Source organism: Equus przewalskii, chromosome 15 (assembly GCF_037783145.1).
Source record: "Equus przewalskii isolate Varuska chromosome 15, EquPr2, whole genome shotgun sequence".
Taxonomy (NCBI): Eukaryota; Metazoa; Chordata; class Mammalia; order Perissodactyla; family Equidae; genus Equus; species Equus przewalskii.
The window spans coordinates 46,546,360-46,572,157 of NC_091845.1; the positions used below are offsets into that span (position 1 = coordinate 46,546,360).

The following is a 25,798-nucleotide window of genomic DNA, read 5'->3' on the forward strand; positions in this document are numbered from 1 at the left end:
GGGGGGCTTTGGGGAGAAAAAGGAAAAAATAAAAATAAAATCTTTAAAAAAAAAAAAAAAAAAAGATGGAGAGCCTGGCCCCTCAAGCCCCAGGGATGCACGGTGTCCACCTGAGCAGGGGAAACGCCTAGAGAGGAGGCCCGTGGCAAAAGAGGAGAGCCTGGAGCAGCCCATACCTCAGCTATTTGGTGAGGCTGTGATGTGAGTTCCCAAAAAGTCAAGCGGATGTCACAGAAAATGGCTGCACTCGACTTGTCTTTCCTGTACTCCACTCAGCTGGACTGCCTGCCAGGCACAGGGAGGCAGGCAGCAGGAGGCTGTGGGATCGACTCCTTAGTGAAAGCTGAGTGTAGGGCGGAAGAGATCAACATCCATCAGGGAATTACCACAAGGCCCTTCAAGGACCGAGACACGCACCTGCAAGAAAGCCTAGCCTTTGGACTCGTGTCACAGACAGTATGAACAACCAATCAGTGCTGGCCCAAGAAACACCAACACCCAACAAAGGCACACCAGAGATGGGCACAATTATATAAAGAGATGCTTGTCCTTTTCCTCTTCCTTCTACTAGGGACAAAACCCTGGAGGAATCAGGCTCTGAAGAAGGAGTCGATGCTCCAAGCTGCCTGGGGGGAGGGAAGTAGTGTAGATGAGAATTAAATTGAGTTTGAGAGCTAGCAGTCCCTGTGAACACCCTACCTATAACCTTCATCTTTACCTTTGGGTTCACACAGGCCTGACTTCCAGCTGCCAGAACCTTCATCTCTCTGCCTGCAGGCTTTCTCTAGCCACTGAAGCCCTCTCTGCCCACAAATAAGTGCTGGTGAATCAACACCCCCTAGAAGCAGCCATCATCCACTGACAGATGGGTATTGATGTATAAGCGCCCCAGCTCCTTCACTTGGATGGAATAATTTAGTCACTTATTCTACAATGTATTCGTTATCTATTGCTGCCTAACAGTTTACCCCCAAAACATAGCAGCTTGAGACAACAATAAATATTCATTACCTTTCAATTTCTGTAGGTCGGGAATTCAGAAGAAGCTTGATTGGGTAGTTCTGGCTCCAGGTTGCTCAAGAGAGTGCAATCAAGGTGGCAGCTGGGGTTGCAGTCAATTGAAGACTTGGCTGGGGCTGACTGATCTGCGTCCAGCCTGGCTCATTCACGTATCTGGTAAGTTGGTGCTGGCTGTTGGCAGGAGGCCTCAGTTCATCACCACACTGGGCTTCTTGAGTGTCCTCATGATCTGGGACTGGCTTCTCCCTGGGCTGTAATCCAAGAGAAAGAGACCAAATAGAGAACAGCAAGGTCTCAAAAGTCAGATGCTGCATTAATTATCTACAGCTGCATAACAAATTACCCCAAGACTTAGCAGCTTAAAAAAATATATATTAACTCACAATTTCTACTGGTCAGGAATCTGGGCACAGCTTAGCTGGGTGCTTCTTGGTGCCTCTGACTCAGAATCTCTCCCAAGGCTGCAGCCAGAACTGTAGGTGTCTCCAGGCTCAACTAGGAGAGGAGCCATTCCCAGGCTTGCTCCCGTGGCTGTTGGCAGACCTCAATGCCTCACGGGCTGTTGGCTGGAGACACCAGTTCCTCACCAAATGGGCCTCTCCATAGGGTAGCTCACAACATGGGGGCTGGTTTTTCCTCCAAGCTAGTGAAATAAAGAGCAAGAGAATATAAGAAAGGCAAAAGCCAGAGTCGTTTTGTGACCTAATCTCAGAAGTGACATCCATCATCTTTGTCATATTCTATTGACAATATAATATAACCATATTCTATTGGTTAGAACTGAGTCACTTCTTATTGGTTGTAAGTAGCCCACACTCTAGGGTGGGGATCACACAAGGCCATGAGTTCCAGGAGGTGGAGAGAACTGGGGCCTTCTCAAAGGCTGCCTACCAGGATACCATCACTCCTGGCACGTTCTATTGGACGCACGGGCCACACACATAGTTCAATGTGGGAGGGAATTATGCAAGGACATAAATACCAGGAGGCAAGGATCACTGGGGGCCAACTTGAAGGCTGGCTCGAAAACTATTTCCAGAGTTCCCCAGTGAGATTACGCACCTGTTGATAACACATACTCTAATATCTTCCGTCCTTTCCCTGGTTCACTGCCCCACTCTTCTACTGGTCTTTCCTGGCATCATCTCCCAAATAAACCACTTGAACTTTAATCCTTATCTTAGAGTCTACTTCTGGGAGGACCCAGACCAAGACAAAGATTCAACTTTAAACTAGACCTATATAAAAATGTGTGTGTGTGTGTTAAGAACTGATGCAAAATTCATTTCTTACCATGGGACATAGCAAAAATTTTGAAAGCCATTATAGCAAGCACTACAGGATTTCAGAGTACAAGTGGTTTCATTTAATTCTGATCTAGAAATCTAGAAAGACTAGGCCTTCCAGGAGATTCAAAGGGTGTAGAGAGAAGGCAAAGAAATATGACAAATTGGAAAGTACATTGTGCATCCAGAAACAATGACATATAAACCTGGGGCTATTACTTCTTGAGTTAATTCCCCATTTGTCTTTTGGAGTTACATTTTTATTTCTACCTTCTCATCAACCTACTTCAATGGGGACCTTGTGTCAAGGTGTCCATATTCTGCCTGAGCTCCAGTCAAGCCTCATGCCCAGCAAATATTTCATACTTTCATAGGGGAGAATTGCTCTGTAACCAAATTGCAGAGATGAAATGCAAAAACTTCACAGCATTAGGGGGGAGTGGGGAGGTTCCCAGGAGTAAGCTAAGTCACTTGAAACAAGTGTACATTTTCATACATTTTTCAAAACTCACTTTGAGACTGACTGTAGATAGACAGGTACCAAATGACTCTTGACCTCTAAGTACCAAAAAAATGCCCAGGAGAAATCAAGGCCTTCCAATGCACTCAGTCGTGGGTCTATCAAGGGCTGGCTAGAGGAGCTTAAATCCAAATTAATTACCCAGACATCTCTAGTTCAGAAGTTGGGCCACAGACAAACTCATCAGCATGCAACAGCAGCACCATTCCCACGGTGAGAAGAAAAGGAAGCGGGATAATGAGGACGGAGGATGAAAGGGAGACCATGGAGGAGGATCTTAATTGTATCTTAATTGAGTCACACACTTTCTCCTTCATGCAGATCCCAGCCCTCAAGTCAGAAAGAGAGTGGCCTTTCTGCTGGGGTTGCTTCCTGTGTCCCAGCCATGTCTGGTGTCCAAGGTCAGTATACTATGACATTCTCCAAGAAAACAAGTGAATCAGTTAACTGTTGCTACAATAATGCTATGTAACAAACCACCCCAGATCTTAGTAATAATCATTCATATTCAGTCATGTGTCTGCGGGTCTGCTGGAGGTTGGCCAGTCCAGGCTGGGCTTGGCTGCATGGCTCTGCCTCAAGCTTTGGATATAGCTCATCTTGGCTTTCACTGAAGCTTGGCTCATTTCTACTCCACATTCATCCTAGGGCCCAGACTAAGGGGGATGCAGACACCTAGAAGGTCTTCTCTGAGCTCAAGAGAAAAATCAGAAACATCCAAGTCTTGTTAAGGCCTGGGCTTGCAAATGGCACTCCCTCACTTCTGCCTGTATATCACTGGCTCAAGGAAGTCACATGGCTGAGCCCAAAGTCAAGGGGTGGGGACTGCACCCACCCGCAGTGAGGCCACAGCAAGGGTGAGGATGTAGGGCAGGTTAAAGGATGCAGAGTCAACAATTCCATCTACCAAAGCCTGGGTCTTGCCTCCAAACTCAAACTGAAGCTGTGATGATTGATGGAGACTCTGGAGTTCCCATCCATTTGTTGTATTTCTGGTAATTACCAAGTATAAATGTGCAAATGACACACTCACACCTGCTCACCACAAAAACTAAAGGACAGTAGCAGAGGAGGGCACTGCCTACTTCATTTGCCCTGCAGGACCCGTCAACGTGGACCACTGCACTCAGGGGCCTGTATTGTCAGACTTGGCTATTACTCTTGTTCAGAGAGATGTGGTGTTCCCTCTGATGTTGGAATGTGAGGGTAATTGTGGGTTGTGTGGTCATTCCTGGGGAAAGAAGAAGAAGGCCTTTCTTCCAAGACAAATGTGCCACTCTACAATTAGAAGCGTTTCATAACCATCTCCTTTCTTTTACATTGGCTTTGGCCTATGTGGTTGGCTGGAGAGGCCACTTCTGGGAAGAAAAAATCCACATTATTTTCTGAAGGTGGAGTCAAAAAGAAAAATCAAAACCCCAGCTTTTTGACTTGGATTGACAAAAGCAGAAAACTATCCCAGACTACTCCAACCTGCATAGCTTGAAGTCAGTTGTGACCAAAGTGCTTCCCCAGGCCCTGGGAGCCACCCCTTGGGTGGGCACAGCATCACAGCCTACAGACTTGTAGACTGACCCTATAGTAGGGTGCCCACCCAAAGAGTGAAGGGGGCTGAATTCCAGCCCATCCTCCACTTGCCAGGCCAAGCACCCACACTAGAGGCTGGATTACCCCAAAGGAAGGGGCCCCTTTGATAATCAATCTGCCCACAAGGAGAATCTCTTGGTAATTCACAGAAAGATAACTTATCAGAGGGGAATTTCTCTCCTTGGACATCAGATGTTTCTCTACTCCAGACTGCCCAGAGGCTGTCCTGAGCATGGGGCCTGGTACAATGTAGTAAATTGGATTACTCTTTCCAACTCTTCCCTACTCCTATGATAACATTATGCATCCATATCCTTTGCCATGTGACTCTGTAGTGCCCCCCACTGGAAGAGGAGGGATGTACATCTCCATCCCACTCTCAATGGGCTGCGCCATGTGACTTGCTTTGCCCAGTGGAATGTCAGTGGATATGAAGTGAGCAGAGGCTTTAAATGCACTTGCTTAATTTAGCTTAGCCTCTTGAGCGTCTGCCAGCTGCCATGGAGGAGCCTCTGGGAGCAGAGGGAGGAATCCCATGGTGACCCACAGTCTGAAGCAGAGCCACCTTCACTGCTCCATAGACCAATAAGCAAAAACAATAAAGGTGTGCTGTTTGTTATGCTCCATTATTGCAATAAAAACTGACTAAGACATGATAGTAATTCATGGACTGAGATAAACTCTTCTCTCAAAGCAAGAAGTCTAGGGAGGCCAGCTAAGAGAAAGCATCAGGGTGAAAAGAAAACATAAAAGCCAACTTGATATCCTGCCAGAGGACTGAGCAGGGAGGCAGACTCCAGCTGGAAGGGCCACTGAGGACACCAGAGGAGAGTAAGCGGGCTCAGAGAGAATTTGGAAATGATGCCTAGCCAGGTTCTGGAGCTGAGCTTCCAGGACTTTTCATAGTATTCCTGAGGCTTCCCCGGTGAGTGAGCAGGGGCTATGGAGAGTTCTGAGTGTGCCCAGATGCTGTGCTGTCAATCTAGGCGAGTGCAGCCCACGAAGCAAGGCCACTGTGCTAGGTACCATGGAGGGACAAGGAAGCCCAGAGCAGAGTCATTTCCTTGAGCGTCCACACCTTGCTTTCAGCACAGAAAGTTACGACCCACTACAAGCGCAGCCCCTCCGTGGATGCAAACATCTTGTCTGCAGAGTCTTTCCACTGAGTCAGCCAGTTTTTAATGAGGGCCCTACACCAGGCAGTGCCGCCACCTCACCAGTTTTTTTAAGCCTTGATGGCAGCTCCATCCAGCCACAGTAGATTTGGCTTTTGCAAATACAGATGCATTTTTCACCACTTGTAGCAAGGAACTAAAGAATTCAGGTTTTATTGGCATGTGGGGAGAGAGGCTGGAAAGGAGAAAGGAAGGGAATTCCTCTACTCTACTGTTTCCAACCCCAAAACAAATACCAAAGTCAAATGCTTAATTCCAAAAGGTCAGTTGGGAAAACATGCCCATGTGCAATATTTGTCATGGTTGGACAGAAAGAAGCACTCTCTATGTGGCCTCCTTTCCAGGTATGACTGCAGACACCAGGGCCATGAGGACAAGGACATTAAGGACATCTGGGTTCACCCCATTTAAATCTGTTTACAGCAGTATCCAGAAGGAATATCTTTGCTAAGAACTTTTCAAATAACAAAAAGATTTTGTTAAGAGTAAGCAGACCACACCATGTAAAGGAAACTAACTAAGGTTTAGTGAAATGATGCATATTGAAAACCCTCAACAACACTTCAAGGCAAATGTCATCATTCCTGGTTTGACACAGGCAGGAATGAAGATCAGAGAGGTGATATGATTAACCCACAGTTACACAGCAACTAAGTGATAGGACCTGAATTCAAATCCAATGCTGGTCTGACTCTAAAATTTATGTTCTTTCCATTATACCAGACTGACATTAGTCAACTTGAATATCTTACATAAAGCAGATATAAAATCTCAGTCTACAAATACAGGTGTCTAATAAATATAAAACTTTCTTTAGTTTTCCATTATTCAACTTAATTTCTCTTTGAAGCCCATTCCACCAGGGTGATGTAACTTAAACTCAGGCAATTGCTTGCCCCTGCCCTTCCCAGGGCTCTACAGCAGGTGCTTGGGATGCTCCACACCACATCCCGTCGGGCACCTGGCTTCAGCCCAGTTGTGGGGGACAAGTACACAAGGGTCCAGGTACGCTGCCAGTGCTCAAGTCAAGCACACGCCACCAGGCCTCTCTGCTTTGCTGTGTCGGGGGGAGGTGCCCCAGCCTCCTGTCCTCTAGGAAGACAAACTTGAGGCTTATTCTTCAGAATGTGCCCCAAGAAACAGAGCCCCAGGTACTTGCAGTGGTAACCTGCTCATTAATGTTCCCTTTATTGGCCTCTCATCCTTCCCTGACTCACTCCTCCCACCTCCTCACTTCTGCTTCCTGGATCTCCTCCCAAATAAACCACTTGCACATGAATCCTTGTCTCAGGCTCTGTTTTCAGGGAAAATCAAACTAACACAGTTTAAGTCAAAGTTCCTTGGAATTTCTAGAGGGACAAGGCACGGCAAGGACAGACTGGGATGGAACAACTGATAGGCAAGTCACCTGACCCCTTAGGTATCAGCTAAGGCATCCCCATCCCATCATCCTTGGTCACCAGGCTGCACAAGGTGCTGCTGAGTCGTCCTCTTTTCCTATCCTCCAGCTCCCTCAGGCCCAGCAGCTCTCTTCCCTGTGTGTAGGCCATGCCTTGTGGGGGTGACAGAATCCCTGTATTAGTCTATCAAAACATGCTACATCACCGCTCCCACCCCCCCAGGGCTCTACCCAGGAAACAGAACACAGAAGCCCACTCCCAGATCCTGTCTGCCTGTGTCAGCCTTGGCTGCTTCCCCGACGCTGCACTGAGAAACCAGAACTGGGGTCTCTCTCTTACTAGGACCACCACAATCTGCTCTCCCTCATGCCATGTCTCCTGAGCATTTTGTCTGTGTCCGGAGTCCCCTCCATCCCCTGACGGCTTCTGTTTTTGGATCCCAAAGTCAGGAAGAAACCTGCAGGCTACATTCTGCTTTCTGCTTGTCACTTTTGTCTCCTGAAACAATTATCTCAGGATGGTCTTCTAGTTCCTTGAAAGGGGAGGAGGGGGAACCACGATGGTAAAAATGATGAAACTTTTCCTCTGCCTCTTCCACAAGTGCTCTCTTCTTGCAGCCCAGTTGGAGTCGGTGGGTAGTTTGTGGCTGCTGCTTTTAAACACTAGCTGAGGCCCTCTTTCATTTTTTTTTTTTTTTGAGGAAGATTAGCCCTGACTTAACATCTGCCACCAATCCTCCTCTTTTTACTGAGGAAGACTGGCCCTGAGCTGACATCTGTGCCCATGTTCCTCTATTTTATATGTGGGAGGCCTGCCACAGCATGGCCTGATGAGCCGTGCATGGGTCCACACTGGGCATCGGAACCGGCACACCCCGGGCACCGAAGCAGAGTGTACAAACTGAACCATTACACCATTGTGAAGCCCTCTTTCTTCTGGAAACTTTTCATAACTCTGGTCCTTGGGACAAGAAGGATCATCATTTTTAATGAGCATTACAAGCTCGGCTCTCATGGTCATTGCCACCCTTGATTCTGAAACCTGAGGGAAACTGTGGCCCATGCTATGATAACAAAGGCCTTTATGGCTACTGCAGCAGGTGTTACAGCCCCCAGGCCCCTGGGAAACACTTCACTGCTCTCTACTGAGGGGACATCCCCACCAGCCTGGCTCTCTCTTCTGTCTCCTCTTGAGGCTCCTCAGGCTGGAAGATCTCTCAAACTAATCCAGCTTTCACACTCATTCCCATCTATCCCCTCGATGACCAGGGTCCCCAAAACAAGGCCACTCTACTCCAGGTAATGCTTTCACCCCCACTGTGGGGGTGAAAGCCCCTTGAGATAACCAATTTCAGAAACCAGAAAGATTAAAGCATGTGTCAGTTCCTTCTTGGGAACATTTCCACAGCTCCTCCTCCCCATGCCAGGAGGTCTCCTCTCCACTCACTGTCCTCCTAGTTCTTTCCATCCCCTCCAGGAAGAGGAGATGCTGATCTGCTTGGTCAGAGGCAGAGTTGTGGACTGGGCACCATGACTGGTGGGCACGTGCAGAGGCAAAGTCTCAGGCTCCATTCACTCATATTTATTCTTCCACTGGTAACGTCTCATGCTTTCATCCCCAATTCCAAGTGGCTGGGTGAATAAGAGAACTGGGGGCCCACCTGTCTCGTATAGGCATGGTCAAGCACATGTGTACCACAATTTATGTTCAGCGGACATCAAGAAGCCCCACTGCTCTGTGTTGAATGGTGACTCCTCAAAAGATATGTCCACTTAGAACCCATGAATATGACCTTATTTGGAAAAAGGGTCTTTGCAGATATAATTAAGTTAAGGATCTCAAGATGAGATCATCCAGTGTTACCCGGATTAGCCCTAAGTCCAGTGGCAGGTTTCCTTATAAGAGACACAAGAAGAGAAGACCCAGATACAGAGAAGAAAGCCCTCTGAAGACACAGAGAAGGCCGTGGGAAAATGAGGGCAGAGACTGGAGTGATGCTGCCACAGTCAGGAACTCCCAGGGCCACCAGAACCTGGAAGAGGCAAGGAAGGTTCTCCCCCTAGAGCCTTCAGATGGAGGGTGGCCCTGTCCAAACCTTATCTTATTTTTAAGTATTAAGAAAGCCCAGCCGGGGGGCCGGCCCCATGGTCAAGTGGTTAAAGTTCCGTGTGCTCCTCTTCGGCAGCCCAGGTTCACAGGTTCAGATCCTGGGCACGGACCTTCTCCACTCACCAGCCATACCGTGGAGCATCCTGCAAACGAAGTGGAGAAAGATTGGTGCAGATGTTAGCTCAGGGCTAATCTTCCTCAAGCAAAAAAGAGAAGAATTAGCAATAGATGTTAGCTCAGAGCGAATCTTCCTCACAGAAAAAAAAGAAAGCCCAGCCCAATCTAACAGCAAAACTTTAAAATTTTTCTCCCTTCTCCAACTTGGACCTAATTTAGGGCCAGAAACCTTTAAGTGTCCAGGATGGACTTGAGGGAGAGATAAGAAACAAGGAGCAGGAAAAGGTCTTATTTGACTGTGCCTCCATGAAGCAGAGGCTTCGAGGGGAGGAATGCAGAACAGTACCTGCAGTGGAAGAAACAGCCTTGCAGTGGGCTCAGACCAGCTGGGAACTGTGAAAACGTAGTGCTCTAAAAGTAGTGTGGACAAACTGTGAGCTAACATTCGATCAGCCTCGATTTCTCCCTGCCAGGTGTACCTAGTCATGGAGTCAGTGAAGAAAAGTCACATATGAATTTCAGAGCTAGGACAACCCATGGAGATCTCCTGTGGGGACCATGGAGTCCCGCCCTCTGATTTTACAGACAGAAAAATAGGGACCCGGAGAAGTTAAACGTGTCCAAGTTCATGAGTTTTTTCATTCCTAAATTTCCTGCCCTCCCTCCCCCGAGTGTGTGTGTTTTTGTTGTTTAGCTGCATCACACTGCTTGGGGGTATTGTGACATGCTCCCAGCAGAGTCAGCCCCAAATGCTCCACATGGAAAAGGTGCTTGGTAGGAGTGCACTGAATTGAGATGTTGAGCCTTCACTGTGGCACAGGACACCTAAGCTCTCTACCCCAACCCAAGCTGGGCATGGCTGAGCCTGGGCGTGGGCTTAGGCAGAAAATGCTCTGAGGACAAGCTAGCCCAGGGCTGGAAGCCTTACGCTCCAGATGGGGTCACCCCAGCTGGGGCCAGGCAGCTTCCAGTGGCCTCACATCCTTCCTGGGCCACTAAGTAAGGACCTCTATTCTTGCCTCCCTGTCACCTTCACAGTTGTGGGAGGCCTTAACCTTCTCTGGTCTCCCTATATCCCCTCTCAGCCCTCTTCTCACTGTTGCCCAAGTGGCTGTGTGTCTTAGTTTGAGCTCCCTCAAAACCAATCTCTGAAACAAGGATTGGGGTACAGGTAGTTTATTTGGGAGGAGACCCCCCAGGAAGTAGGCAAGAGGGGACAGTGGGAGAACAAGTCAAGGGGGAGAAAATCCAGTAAAGTGTACATTAATGAAGAGTACTGGGGCTCAGTCATGCCGGGAACCCTCTGAGATACTGAGGCCGTGCCTCTGAATGGCCCCAGTGAAGAAATGAAAGGCGGGGGCATTTATCCATTGACTCCCATCCCCCTCGATCATGGGCATCAGAAGGCCGCAGCCCTCTCCAGGCAGGGTAAGGTTTCCTGGGGAAGTGGGTATATTCTGCACTCTATGCCAAGCTCCCTCTGAGTTTGATGTTCAGCCTTACAGAAATTATACTTCCACAGCCATCAATAAAGTACGATAATAAAAGAAATCCCTTCCATTTCTGAAGACTTTCCTATTTCCAAAGCCCTTTCACTCATGTCATTCTATGTAGTTTTCATAGCAACCCAAGGAGGAACGTAACACAATCCCAATTTTATGATGGGGAAACTGAGGCTCAGGGGGTCTGTCTGCCAGGAAGTGGCACATTTACAATAGAAAGATCAGAGTTGTTCTTGCCAATCCATACAACAACCTCCAATTTCGTTTTCATTTGTTCCTCCCCTGAAGAAAAGATGTGCCCATCAGTAGTCGAGAACTGTCCTTCCACAGTGCCATTTGGCTGATACCTGGAGTGGTGGCAGAGCCCTCTAGAGGAGGCTCATTTTGATAAGAGGAGAGGCAAAACAGAAGATGCCTGAAAACACTGGACTAACAACTACTGGGAATCACATGTGGTCAAAATCGCTCTGCACCAGGGGCCTGCAGACGCTCTGCCACACTAGGCAAGTGACCTGGTCTCTCAGGGCATCCCGTCCCTCTCCCCTAAGCAGAAGGCTTGGTGGGAGGGAGGTGGGCCCAGCAGGACAGTCCCTTGGGGCCACTGAGAAGCAGGAATCTCAGTTAGTTTATGTGCCTGAGAGCAAAGGGTGATGGGGGAGGAGTGTACTGAGTTTGACAGCAATGATTTGACCATGCACATGAACGAGGATGGGAGCTTAGAGGTGGGGCCAAAGGAGGTCAGAGGAAAGGGACTCAAGAACTTATCCTTAAAGCAAAGAATCAAAGCAAAGGGACAGAGGTTTCTGCCAGTTTCACCCCCTCTAAGATCAGGGTCTTATAGCCCTGACTGCTTTTTTCAGTCTCCCGGAGTGCCCTGCCTGGTTTTTCATTTAAAGAGGCCCCAGCAAGCAATGACAATGGCCCCACCTCATCCTTTGTTCATTAAAAAGGGGTGTACCAAACCCGTTGTTTACAAACTGCACCTGCAGAGCCTGGGGGAGCCTGAGGCCTGCTGGGGGTGAGCAAAGGAGGCGGTGGGTGTGACAGGACCCCCAGGGAGGGCCTGGTCCCCCACCAAATTCTACTGGAGGAGCTCCACTTCAGTTTGACAAATCTTTTGAGCATCATTCTCTGTAAAGAAAGGGCTCTGAGGTTACAAATGCTTGAAACCAATGAACTAAGCATTGTTTCTGCCCCTAAAATCTTTCTGCCCCTAAAATCTAGGCTGTTTTTGAAAAACCAAGGTGTTCCTGCTACTACAGGATTAAAGGGTTTGCTGCTCTCTAATGGAAAAAATTGCCTGAGAATCATTTTGTTCCTATTCTTGTTGGCATCTTGGTGCCATTTGGGTTGGTCTGAATTCGACTTTGGGGATCTTTAGAGAAGAACTTGTGTGACCGCAGCGGGGCTCTGATTTCACCATATATGGTGATCTTGGGCAGGCTCTGAAGGATGCAATTTGCCTTTCTTCCCGGAGGATCAGCTGTCACACAGTAACAGTAATCACCCACATGAGGGGCTCTGAAGCGCTAGTTTCCAAAACTAGAAATCCCGTTTAATCCTCAAAGCTATCCTGAGAAGCAGGTGCTATTAACCCCATTTTCCAGACGAGGAAAGTAAAGCTCCAAAAGGTTGAACGATTCAACTTACCCAAAGGCACCAGCCAGTGGGAGCAGAGCTAGGAACAGAATCTGTTTTCCTGGCACCACATCCATGTGCATTGCTCTTTTTGAGTATAGGGATCAATCTGGAAGCCTCCGCTTCCTGCTGTGTAGCAGCCACTGTTGGTACCCCAATGCCATCCCCTTGCCCTTACTGTTTCAGTGCACCCTGCACAACTTCCAGCTGCTGGCACCTGCCTCTCTTTGCCTGAGATCTGCTTTCTTTGGCCGCTGGAACCCACCTACCCAATGAGGCAGGCCAGAAGTGCAGGAGACTTGAACACTCCCACCAATAACCAGTCCGTCACCAGTGGCTGACAAGAGTTGGTGTATAAACATCCCAGGCCCCTCACCCTCCAGGTGTAATAATACCCTAAGTGTGGTCTACACTCCCTCACAGAGTTGCTCAGAAGGATAAACACTAGTTCCTCACACTGGTAACTTGCTTGATAACACACCTTTTATAGGCTTCCTTCCCTTCTGCCTCTTGTCCCTCCATTCCTACAGGTGTTCTCTGTGGTCACCTCCAAGATGAACTACCCACACTGGAATCCTGGTCTCAGGATTTGCCTCTGAGGAACCCAGACCAAGGCAGGCTACCATACAGTCAAAAGTATGGCTGAAAAAAAAATCAACTGTCTCCCTTTTCCTAGAGGTTGTTGCAGATTTATGAGACCATATTCTTAAAGCCCGGTTAGGAGCAGACACCAGCTTTATCCAAAACCCATAAAATGTGCTACATCCCATACAAAATGTACTATGCGGCCATTTTTAAAAATGAGGAAGATCTTAGTATGTTGATATGGAGCCATAGCCAAGATATATTGCATAGTGAAGAAAGCAAGTGACAGAACAGCGTATAAGATGCCACCGTTTGTGGATTTTAGGGGATTTATATACAGATGTATGCAAAGAACATCTCTAGAAAGATACATAAAAACTGAAAAATGTAGGAGTCCCTGAGGAGGGAACCTGAGGACCAGGGACTGTTTCTCCTTTTCATTGTTTGAACCAGTTCACCATATCCCTATACTACTTTTAAAAGAGAAAAAGAAAAAGGAAGCACACAAGTGAAACAAAGAGGCTCATGAAAACAATCTATGGGTATCGTATTTAGCTGAGGAACTTGTTGAAAATGGCAGCTCCATTTGGTCAGGGGACTCTAGAATCTGCATTTCTAATCAGTCCCCAGGTGATTCTCATGTCAGTGGACTGGGCTCTGAGAAAACCTACCACAAAATGCCAGCTGCATTCGGCTGCAGCACAGGCTGCCGAAGGCACTGGAGGAACTGGTGGATTGGAGACAGGCAGAGCTGAGGGCATCTGCACATCACCACCGGCTGTCCCAGGGAGGACAGCATCTCTGCTCACCAGGACACAACACTTAATTATAAAGTCAGGTACAAGCCATTTCCTTTCCCCGACTCCCCTCTCAGGTCCATGGCGACCATCTCACCGGATGGTGTATGTGGCAGCTGGTTACCCTGCTTGCTTCCTTCCTTCCCTTTGTAAAGGATGCTCTCCTAACCCAAACAGGGAGCAAAATTAGAAGCAGGTTAATTTAAAAAGAAAGGGGAGGATGAAAATCACAAGCCGCATGAAATCTAAACTTGCACCCAATAGACCTTTATAACAATCTACAAAAAACCCAAGCAGAGACAGACAAAGAAAGCAATGGCAAACCATCTCCAAAATGCTTTTTTTTACATCAATTTTCCATTTCTTTATTTTTTAATTTATGGGGAGCCTCAAAAAATAGAAGTTTCTTCTCTTCTAATACAGTGATTTAAAGCTATAAATTTCCCTGTAAGCACTGTGTTAGCTGTGTCTCATAAATTTTGATACACTGTAGTTTCATTTTGTCTGATATTAGTATAGCCACTCCAGCTCTCTTATGGCTACTATTTGCATGGTATATCTTCCTCCATTCTTTTACTTTCAGCCTATTTGTGTCTTTAGGTCAAAACTGTGTATCTTAGATCTTAATTGTTTTTCAGATTGGATACTCTCCAAAATGATTGAAAATTAACTGGACATTGGTCATACAGTGAAAGAGTTGTCAGGCACCCAAACTTGAGGCAATGGTGGACTTTTAACAAATCTTGGGGACTCAAAAACTGCAATATCCACTGGGAAATAAATAAGTCCCCATTAAATGGTGATCGTGATGCAAAAGGCACTATTTGGTCCTTTAGGTTGGCTTCCCTGGACTGAGTAAGCAAGAGAAACAAGTGCAGAAGGAAAGCAGAGGAACTGATTGTTTACTGGCCAATCTGGAATTTTAATTCACACAGACCCCAGTTGCCTGAGCCAACATGGTTCTCAGGTGCTGATAAGTGCCTCACAAACTAGAGCAAGTACCGGCTATGAGACATTTAGAAGGCAAAGGCATCAGGAGCCCTGCCCAACCCCATACTCCCGCATCTGTCCCCTGGAAGAGCAGCGAAGGAGGACGGGGTAACCAAATAAAAGATGCACGCTGGAAGTTGGTGATCCAGCTTGGAGCTGGAGCTGAGGACCCCACTGCACCGCAAGCCCACAGCAAAAAGGAGAGCAAAAGCCAACTTCGCTTCAACTTGATAATGAGCCAGCTTCATTATAAGATTAGCTGCCAGGATGAACAACACTCTCTTAATAATGCACACATCGCTATGACAACCACCCACTTTGGTACCTAAAGATAACTTCATGGTGTGGCCATGCTTCCTTGTTTGAAGGGAAATGCTGTTTACTGTCAGTTCCACCATTCTGCCTTTCCCTAGCTCCTACGGCTTTGTGCCTTGTGTAGGTGTGTGCAAGCAGGCCCACGTGCATGGATGTGCATGCGTGCACATGAGTGTCGCAGCAGGGGTAGGCAAGGAGCCCAGGTCCCCATGGCAGTCCTGGCTGCAGGGATATCGTCCAGTGCTCAAGGTTGGTAAAATTTCTGTCGGGCCCAGGCACCCAAGCGTGTTGTTATAATTATTCAGGAAGACAGACTTGGCCAGGATTAATACTGTGATTAATTATGGTGGGAGCCTCTACAAGCGAGTGCTTGCTCGGGAGGGTCGGGAGGGACGTGACAGCCCCTGGCTCACCAGCTCACCGGCGGGACAGCCTAGGAGGGTGTTGAATGGGGAGCCTCTTGGGCCTGACTGTAATGAGAAATGAGAAAAGTGCTGAAAAATTGATGGCGCCTGCAGATTGCGCAGGCTGGCACACAGCAGGAGGCCCCATGCAGCCGGGCACGGTATGCTAATGCAGGCGCCTGGGCCTCGGAAAGGGAGGAAGAAAAGCCGGCACAAAGGAGAGAAATGCAAATGACAGGCACAGAGATCAGTGCTGAGAATCCCGGATTAACTGCGCAGAGCTGGTGCTTGCCTGAGTTTAACCCTTTCTGGACTGTGTCAGGGCTTCGAGGGTTGCTGCTGGGAGCTCTGGTAGGGATCTGGGTCCAGACCAAAGTGGGGATGCAGGAAAAAGGAGCTGGGAAGAACCAAGAAGCTGAAGGAAAGAGGCTGGTTCCTCCAGGGTGGTGACTTCTTTGGAAAAAGTCACAAGAAGGGGGAGGAGGTGATGAGGAAGTGACATAGGGAGTTGGAAATGCAGTGGCCCAGCTCTGTGTTTCCTGGTACACTGGTGGCCCCATTGGCAGCCAGAAGACCTTCTACAATGTGGGCAGTGGGGAAGGAGGCCAGGCGGAGAAAGCACTGGAACACTGGAACGTCCAGCACATTGACCAGGGTAGTGGATATACGGGTGGTTACAATATCATCTACATAACATTGCAAATATCAGACGTGAGCACTTTCCTGTATCTCAAGCAAAAATGAAACGAGGAAGAAAAGAAAGTGAGGCTAGAGCAGAGGAGCAGAGACACAGTTCAAAGCTTCCCAGACTAACCTTCCCTGGGAGAGAGGAGCAGAGGAAGTATTTCATGAACAGCAGGGATCCCAAAACACAAATCAGGTCTTGGTACTGTGGGTCCCTCCCGCTTTGGGGAACATGCTTTCTCTCCCTCTCAGATGTCACTATGGTTTGTACTCATGGAGAGGAAAATATTTGCTAAAACACAGAGACACCTGTCCCCAGCCCTCCCACCAGGGGAAGCATGTTGCAGGGAGAAGTCAGCAAGAACTCCACAAGGAGACCTGGCCGGTGTGTGTGTCAGGTCCTTAGACTAGCAAGGAGGAAGAAGGGGGATCCAAAATTCCAAACAATAGAATTCTGTGTAAAGATGGGCAGACCTGGACCAATGCCGGTAATATGGGGTTACACAGACAAGGATACATAAGTTGCAAGAGAGAGAAAACAGAATCAGATTCCATGTATGTAATAAATTTCAGTTATTCTCCTATCTAGATATTCATTTTTTAAGTTTGTTAAAAAGAAGACTGCAGACCCAAAATGGAATCGCTTATGCTAAGCCCCACATCAACAAACCAAGACCTCAATTCATTGTAGTTTCGGCTCTCCCAGAAATGGAATCTTAAACCAGTCAATCAAGAATTGTCTGATCAGCACTGGGTAGGTAACCTGCCTGGTGGACCCCTGCCAGCCCCTAATGGAAAGTGACCTCACAATAACCAGCCCGTCTTTTTGCCCAGTATAACGTCCTTGTGTCTGCTCCCCTCTGCCTATACAAGTCTTTTGTTTTGTACAGCTCCTTGGAGCTCCTTTCTATCAGCTAGATTGGATGCTGCCCGATTCGTGAATCATTGAATAAAGAAAATAAGATCTTCCAGATTTACTCAGCTGAATTTTGGTTTTTAGCAAACTCAAACAACTGTATACCCAGCTAGTAACAGCAATTCCCGCCATGGGAGGGGAGGATGTGAACTTTCTCTGTAGTGTTTGAATTTTTTTACAATATTCAAGTATTAGGAAAAATGCATAAATATAGTTTCATTTTGAAAGAAAAAAAATGGCAAAGTAAATGGGAGTCATGAGCTCTGCCTTTCTGGTGGCCTCATTCCCCAAGATAAGAAGGCATTGTCCCTCTTGATGTGTGCAGAAGAGCAGAGGTTCTGGGTGAAGAATTTTCCCCAGAGTTCTTCTCAGTTATGAACAGCACTGCTGAAACCCCTGCCTGAGCACACAGCCTTCCCATCTATTTCCACAGGAAGCATCTACTTGATCCCCATTATCAACGCATTTAAACATGGAGGCACAGAACTGCACATCTGGAGATTTTAGAGGTTGCCTTTTGTGGAGGGGTGTGGAGGTGACACTTATCGACTACATATTCTGTGCCCACACTGTGCAGGACACTTTGTGAACAGGACTTCTGCCCAGTTCTGCCTGGTCATTTTCCTGATAAGGAAACTTTGTGAGCAGTTACGTCTTGTCTACAGAAACTCTTTTGAGAGAGTGTGTGGAAATGGCGCTCTACCCCAGAATGTGGCCACACCATCTGCCTCCCATTGCCACAGCTCCCTGCCCAGCACAAGGTCCAGAAGAGCAGCAGAGGACCTATGTCTGTGTTGAGAAAAGAATGAATGCTACAGCCAAGGAGGAGCAGGTGAATGTGTAGATATACTCATGCACACCGGGAAAGGAGGCCATTTTGCAGTGTTAGTTTTATTTTTCCCCTGAGACAAACAGAACAAGGCAGATTGTCTATGCTGGAGTTCCTCTGAACCAGAAATTACAATCTTTGCTCCAAGAGAAAAGAGGATTACACAACATTTTAAATATCCTTCTTTTCTCCTTTTATTGCAAAGTTCTAACGAACTCCAAACCCAGGGATAGTCACTGTAACACAACAGATGAATCAAATAGGGCTGGGGAGTCATTTGGGATCTTTTTCCTTTACACACACCTCCATTCAAGGACAGGGCTGGGGGTGGGGAGGGGAGCACCGGGAGGAGGTCGCCTTTGCTGAGGTGGGCACAGCTTCCGTAGGCACAGCAATTATTCCAAAAACATCTGGAGCATGAAATTTTAAAACACCAGAACTACAGTGGTTTGAGTTGGTGCCTAGGATACACTTTGTGCAGTATCACAGGAGAGGCCAGGAAGCTTTCCCAGGAGTTAGGATCTGTCCTCTTTCTCCACCTCTCCTGAAGCAAATGCTTGGGGTTTGAATCCATTTGGTGCAGGGCTCTCCCTGTCCTTCTGATTCCCAAACAGGGAGAAATCCAGAAATCACACTGGATTGCTTATGCATCGACCCCACAGAAGGGCAGCCCGACTTTTTTTGCTTTCTGTTTCACAGATACTTTCAACTGACATTAAAAAAAAAAACCTGACCTGTGACACTTTCACCTACCCTTACCCTGAAAATTGGTAGAAAAGAAGAATTAATCAATTCCCTAAGTTTTAGGAGTAATAGTTTACACAACATTGATGATTAAAAAAATTTTATTTACAGAAGAATGCCAGCTAATAGACGCAGAAGAATAAAGAAATTAGAAAATCTACCAGTTTGCAGCCCTGAATGAAGTAAATGATTCAGACGAGGATCATCAAGGAGACTTAAAGCCATCGGGAATTAGGGGAGAAGGAGGTCATTTTTAGTTATGTAGAAGTGAGAAAAGTTATCTCCCATCTGTCCTTTCTCGGGAATTCACTAGGATGTGAGCCCCAATAAAATAAGGGAGCATCTATGGCCTCCGGGAAACGATAGAGCCAGCAGAGAGGGCGAGGGGCAGTCTTGGAGAGATGGCAATTAGCTCAAACAGGAGCAGAGGATGGAAGGCTAGGGGCTGGGGCGAGATTTGAGTGATCTTATACCTTCCATGAGAATTTAGACTGAAGGAGACAGCCAAGGCAAACGATGAAAAAACAAAAGCAAAGATCTTTTTTAATTCCAGGAAACATCAAAACAAACCTGCTGGAGGAGGGTGGCGTCCTCACAGCACACTGGTTGGCTCTGCAGTGAACGACGTTTACATAGTCACAACAATGCAATCACTGTTTAATGACTGTCCACTCCTAAAATTGAGTCAAACCAGAAGACTTTAGGTAAAAGTACACAGTATAAACATCCTCCACCTTGACAATGTAGACATTTAAGCCCGACAACGGAGAGGAAAGGGATAGGAGCTCAGTAGGGATGTTAACACCTTCATCTTACAAAAGGAGGAGGCAGAAGATGCTGCTATTGACCTAACAAGATCTAAACTGTAAGCAAATCTCCAAAAGTGGCAAGTGTAACTCATAGAAACAAATAAAGAGTGATCTTATCATATTGGGCCATTGGGGAGAGATGGAGAGGTGGTAGAAGGGAGCTAAGTCTTCATCTGCCATAGTAGGAAGTCAATAATTAATGTCCAAAATTGATCAGCCTATAAAGTTCAGCAAAACATACTTAAAAATATGGGCGTAACTTTCAGAAGAAACAGCTAAACATGTTAATAAAGGCTGTCTCTGAAGAGTGGGGCTCAGGGTAGGAAGGACAAAACAAGAAACAGTTGTTTCTTTTTATAAGCTTCTTTGTACAATTTGATTTTTGTTTTTGTTTTGTTTTTTTGCTGAGGAAGATTCACCCTAAGCTGACATCCATGCCAATCTTCCTCTATTTTTAGTATGTGGGCTGCCAGCACAGCATGGCCACTAACAGAGCAGTGTAGAGCCACAGCTGGGAACCAAACCCAAGCTGCTGAAGCAGAGCCCACCAAACTCAACCACTAGGCCACGCAGGCTGGCCCTGTAAAATTTGATTTTTTAGCCAAGAACATGTATTACCTCAATTAAAAGATGTATATTAAAAAATAGTTAAAAGAAATGCACTAAACCATTAATTTGGGAATTATTGTCATCCCATGCATATATATTATCCCACAGATATGTATTATTTCAATGAAAAAACATACTGATGTAGAATTAACAGAACTACAATTCCACATTAATATGGGAATTATTGACACCCATAAGTATTGGATCTTCCCACTCTTGAGTAGGTATGTCTCTTAAATTATTCATGTTTCCTTTTATGTCACTCAGTAAAATTTTTGTTGTCTGTTTATATATAGTTTCTATGCATTTCTTGTTGATTTTATCCCTAAGAGCTTTCTATTTGTATTCCTATTTTGAATGGGATTTTGAAAGTAAGATTTATAAGTAATTATTGCTGACATATAAAAACCATTGATTTTGCTATTTTAAAATATGACCCTCATACGGTAATCTTATGTTATTATAAACAGTTTTTCAAGTGGATCTCTTGGTGGGGGGGTTAGTTGATAATATCATCTGTGCGTAATGATTAACTGAGGCTTAATTCTGCTTGTTCTTTTACTCTAGTCACTCTATTTTTAAGTTGTGAAATGACTGCAGCAATGACAAGCATCCTTATTCCCTCCCTGGTGTTAACAGATGCACATCTGATGTCCCACGCAAGCAGGTTTCAAGCTAGCTGCTGTCAGCAGGAAACAGTGCACGGTGGTCAAGAGGATGGGCTTTCAGATCAGACTGCCCAGTCCTGAGTCAGATCCCCATCCACCGTGTACGTAGCAGCATGATCTTGACCAATTATTTAACCTCTCTGCACCTCAGTTTCCATATCGGTAAAATGGGTTAACAGTGCCTACTTCATAGGGTAGTTGTACTCATTCAATGAGACTATTTGTGCAAAGCTCCATACAATGCATGGGCAGGTCTAGCCCACATGACTTTCAAGAATCTGACTCATATATAACACTCATTCCATATCAGCTTGTTAGATTTGGTCTTTTATTAGCCCCTTGAGGCTATTTTGGACCTGACTCTGTCATTAGTTTTCCTGGTTTCCATCAGTTCAGCAGAGCCCTGCTGATTCCCTGGGGATCGGGTGGAACCTTCAGGCGCTGTATCCATTCTACACAAGGAATCATAAATGTCACCCTCGTTCCCTGTGGATCGTCTCTTCTCTCTTCTCTGTGTCTTATTGAGAAAGGAGTGTGGGCTTTAAATTCAGACAGCTCTGGGGTGAGATCACAGCTCTAAAACTCACTGTGTGGTCTTCGGCAAGGTCTTAGCTTCTCTCGGCTTCCAGCTCCTCGTCTCTAAGTGGAATGAGAATGTCTCCATCACGGGGCTGTTTTGAACACTAAAAGGATGAACAAACTTGCACACGTAGCCTGGCACCTATACCACACCCTCTTCATTTCTTTCTACTTCTCCACCCAGGGCCCCTTTGTTCAAAATCAGAAGTAGAAAGTGACCTGGGCGGTGGGAGAAACCACGCTCCCTGTGATTAAGCCCGGCTCCACTTCGGGGGGATGTAATTTGGTCTTTCCAGGCTCAGCTCAGGTGGGAGTCAGAGGTGCTGGCTCCTTGTCCTGGGACAGCAGCTGAGCCATTTCAGGAGATGCTACCACCTCTGAAAAAGCAGTGAGAGTCCTCTGCCTTCACCGTCAACAGCTCTGAAATCCTCAGCTGAGGAACTTGGTGTGCGACACATAGAAACAGCTTCCTCCCCTGCAGAGATCAATTCTTCCTCAGCCAGAACCTGTTCAAAGCCCTTAGACCTTCCGGAAAGGCACCTACAGCTCTATGCAAAATATTTTTATTAACATTTGGACAAGACAAAGGAATGCATTACCATGCAGCCACATCTGCAAGCAGCAAAGAGACATTCAAATTGCTCTGTCACGCCAAGCAAATGCCACAAAAACCGACAAAAGCCTTCCTGCTGCCCATCTTGGTTGCTGGAATACCAACTATCAGCATCTATGGACTCATCCACTTGGCAGACATGCTAGCCTCTGCTTTGTTCTGCTTGCCAAGCCATCTCCACCAAGGACACAGAGAGGAGCACAGAGATTCGGACTGACAGTGATGCTCCAGCCTCAAATCTGTATTTTCATGAAAGCTATCCTTGGGAGGTTTTCCTGAGTGGCATCTGGAGCCATTAGACCTCTGTTAAGTGGACAGCATATTTTATTTGGTTCTTCCTGTCTTTCCCATCTCTCTGAATGTCCCCAACTACTCACCCACACCAGAGACCTGGTGACATCCTCAGATCCCTCTTTGTCAACCCTGTATCCAGTCGGTCACCAAGTCCTGTTGATTTGATTTCCTCAATCACACCCAAATATATCCACTTCTTTTCCCCTCCCTCTTCAATGCTTCCCAAATCACTGCAACAGCCTCCTGCTTGGTCTTGATGCACCAGTCTCTCCCTTTCCAATCCGTTTTCCACAAAGCAGCTAAAGAGATTGTGAGTTTCCACGCGACCAGGAAGGACTTGCCCCCTGGATAAATTCCAAATCCTTAGCATGGCACACAAAGCCCTGTATGATCTGCCACCACCCACTTCTCCCTGCCCTCCTGGTGTCCCCAGTGCCACACTCCAGCCAGCTGAACATAGTCCAGTTCTATGTCACTCATCATCTTCTCCCTGACTGTTCGCACTGCCTCTAATCACATCCTCCTGGTTAACTCCCACTCACCCTCAGACTCAGCTCAAGTATCATGTCCCAGAGACGCCTTTCTTGGTCCCACCCACACTGAGTTTGCTGCCCTTCTCTGGGCTCTTAGAGAGCTCTGGGCTGACCCATACAATAGCATTTATTGTAGTTCCTTAGTCACTTCTCAGTGTCCCTAGTTAGACCGTGGGTTCCTCAAGGGTCAAGAAGAGATCTTATTCAACATTGACCTCCAGCGCAGGGTGTAACACAGAGCTCAACACAGGCTTCTGGAACTCAGTTAACATTTATTGAAAATATTAATTCATTTCTCAAAGCAAGTAATGGGGTTCAGGGCAGGCCACCCAAAATACGCCATTTTGGCATATTGATTATTTTGAATTAAAGTTACTTAGGAAAAAGCCAGTGCAACAGGGACACTTTGACTCTCCTTTGTCCCCCTGAAAGCAGGAAATAAATCTCCTGTCTAAAAGCTACCCTCCCAGTACCAGGAGAAAGAGAGACATCCTTATTGCCAGAGACAGGGAATTCAGGGCCAAGACGCCTCTACAAACAGACCTTGTTACTTCTTTACTAATTTACTACCCCAAACCCAAACCTCTTTGTCTTGTCAATGCTTCACAAATGTATCATTTCTTTGTCTAAAAAAATATAAAGGCTGCCTGCTTTGGTCACTTCTTTGAGTCTCATATTTCAATGAGCTCCCATATGTATGATATCAAATTTGATTTTCTTCAATCTGTCATGTTAATTTAATTATTAGGCCAGCCAAAGGATCTAGAAGGGAAGAAGGGAAAAGTTTTCCTTCCCACACAAGGCACTGGCAAAGCAACCTGCTACTGCTACACATTTGAAGAATACATTACTGTTTACAAAGCACATCTACTGCCTTTGTTCATCTGAGCCACACAATAACCCAATCGAGGAGAGGCAAGATTGTACTGCTTCCACTTTATAGGTAAGAGCAATCAAAATCCTTGATACAAAAATTGAAGCTCAAGGAAATTGTGTTCTGCCCAAGACCATTGGTAAATAGACCGATGTGGAAGAATGATGGTGATAATGGCAGCTACTATGTACCAGGTTCTGGCTGGGTCCCTTACGGGGGTCGTTTTGTTTATTCTTCTGAACCCTGGTCCGCTACAAGGGAACCCTGTTTCCCTATAAGACTACTCAGTTTGTCTGAGCCATGCAGAAACACTTTCAGAATGGGGGACATAGGAAGGGTCTTTTTCTGAATATACCTCGTCAACTGCCACAGTGTCAAGAGTTTACCCATGATTCCATTTTGAGTTAAAAACCATAGAATTTCCATGTTAAGACAGAACAGCATCTGACAAATACGTTTCCCCCAGTGCCGAGTAGTACACACAAGGCCATCTCCTTAGCTCTCACTGGTAGCCTAGTAGGCCCCAAGAGCAGAGGACATCAGAGGGGGATGGTAAACCACGGCAATGCTGCTGGGGGGAGGGGGCAGGCTCAGTTTGGAGATAGGCAGGTCAGACAGATCCTATCATCTTCAAAGAGGAAGTGAGAGGACATCAGAGACTGGGTACTTCACAGCTCTCTTCACTCTAAAAAGGAGCTAGTCCCTTCTCCTCCTCTGGAGTACAGATGCAAAGCCTGGAGCAGCCGCGGCCACACTTACACCATGAGGGAAGCCCATCTGAGGACGAAGACTCCACACAGAGGAAGATGCAGCCAGAGTCATCACAGAGACACAGTGCCAGAGCCACTGTGATGATCCCCACCTTCCTCTCTGATACTTACCTTCCTCTGAACTGTTTTCCAGGAGTGCGAGGTGACATATTTCCTGATAGTTTAAGCCAGATGGAGACACAGACTGAGATATTTGCTGCAGAAAACTTTCTAACAGATACAATTCCCTTACCAATTAAAAGGCTGGGAAACACCCTTATGGGAGTGTTGTGGGGTCCCAAAAGTGAGAGAAGCATAATGAGAACTTTGCACCTTGGGAGGCAGTGGCTAAGGACGTGGACTCAAAACATACTCAAATCCCAGCTGCAACATTCACTAGCTTTGCTACTGGGCACATCATTTAACCTTTTGAAATTTCAACTCTTTCATCTGTGAAATACGGATAATAAGTCTTACTTTATAGGATGGTTGTGAAGATTAAATGAGATAATGCATAAGAACTTTGCACAGTGCCTGGTGCATAGTAATAGTAGTTGCTATCATTTAGTAATAGTAATAGAACAGTGGCGATAGTAGTAATAATTATTCCATAAAGTGCCCCATAAGACCTTCAAAGCCATCACACGCATTGCTCTGCCCTGGAGGTGCTGATGGAATTTAGAGTGTCTCTAACTCAGAGTTTGAGCTCATTATACCTAACAGTTGAAACTTCAGCTCTTTGCAAATAGATATTAATCTCCAATGAAATATTGGCGAGCTTTAATTAAGGCGATCGGGCTGATTAATGATTCCCTCGGGGCGAGTGCTGAGGCACCCAGAAGTGGAGCACGGGCTTTCTGAAACACACATAGAGCAATTCATCCACCGATTTACAAGTGACGCTGGCTCTTCCCAGGCTGTTGGCTCTCAAGGCTGAACCGCCATCCAGGGTTCCTGCGGCTACTCTTACAACCATAAACACACTCGCCTATCAAAAGGAAAGCCTGGGTCACCAAGCCTTAGTGATTTCTTTATTCTGATTCTTAATTCTTTCTCTGTAAGAATTGAGTGAATGGACTGAGACTAGAAGTGGCTGCAGGGGTTTAGGGTAAGGAACTCCAAATTCGTGTTCCATTCCACTGTAAACTTGAATTAGATAGAGCCCCAGAATTTAGTTCAACTCCCCCAAACCCTGTGGAATGTAGGCCCTACTCAGATTTTATTTTGCACTTGGCAGGCCCCTCTCCACCTTCCAGATGGGAAAAGGAGCAAAACGTATATTATTCAGGACCAACACCTCAGGCCAGGCCTTTGCTGAGTATTGGGATTCCAATTCTGGGTGAAAACTCTGGAGTAAGGACTTGAATCAGAGTTCTTTTAAGGATTAAATGAATTCATTCATGTGCTTAGATCAGTGTTTCTCACACATAATGTGCATATAATTCATCTGGG

At 46.4% G+C, this 25,798-nt stretch overlaps 1 long non-coding RNA gene across 4 annotated transcripts in view; it reads right to left on the minus strand.

Moving 5' to 3' along the window:
* The window catches only part of LOC103541684 (uncharacterized), a 99,318-nt gene extending 77,943 nt beyond the window's left edge, over window positions 1-21,375 (minus strand). For 2 of the 4 annotated variants that reach the window (XR_011527058.1, XR_011527060.1), the window contains exons 1-3: window positions 21,292-21,343; window positions 1,404-1,663; window positions 1,012-1,271 (exon numbers count right to left, since the gene is read on the minus strand). This is a non-coding gene — a long non-coding RNA (uncharacterized lncRNA). Of the gene's footprint in view, window positions 1-1,011; window positions 1,272-1,403; window positions 1,664-9,220; window positions 9,241-21,291 lie in introns of those variants that run through there. The other 2 variants (XR_011527061.1, XR_011527059.1) reach the window with 2 other exon arrangements.
* Between the last annotated feature and the right edge of the window lie 4,423 nt (window positions 21,376-25,798).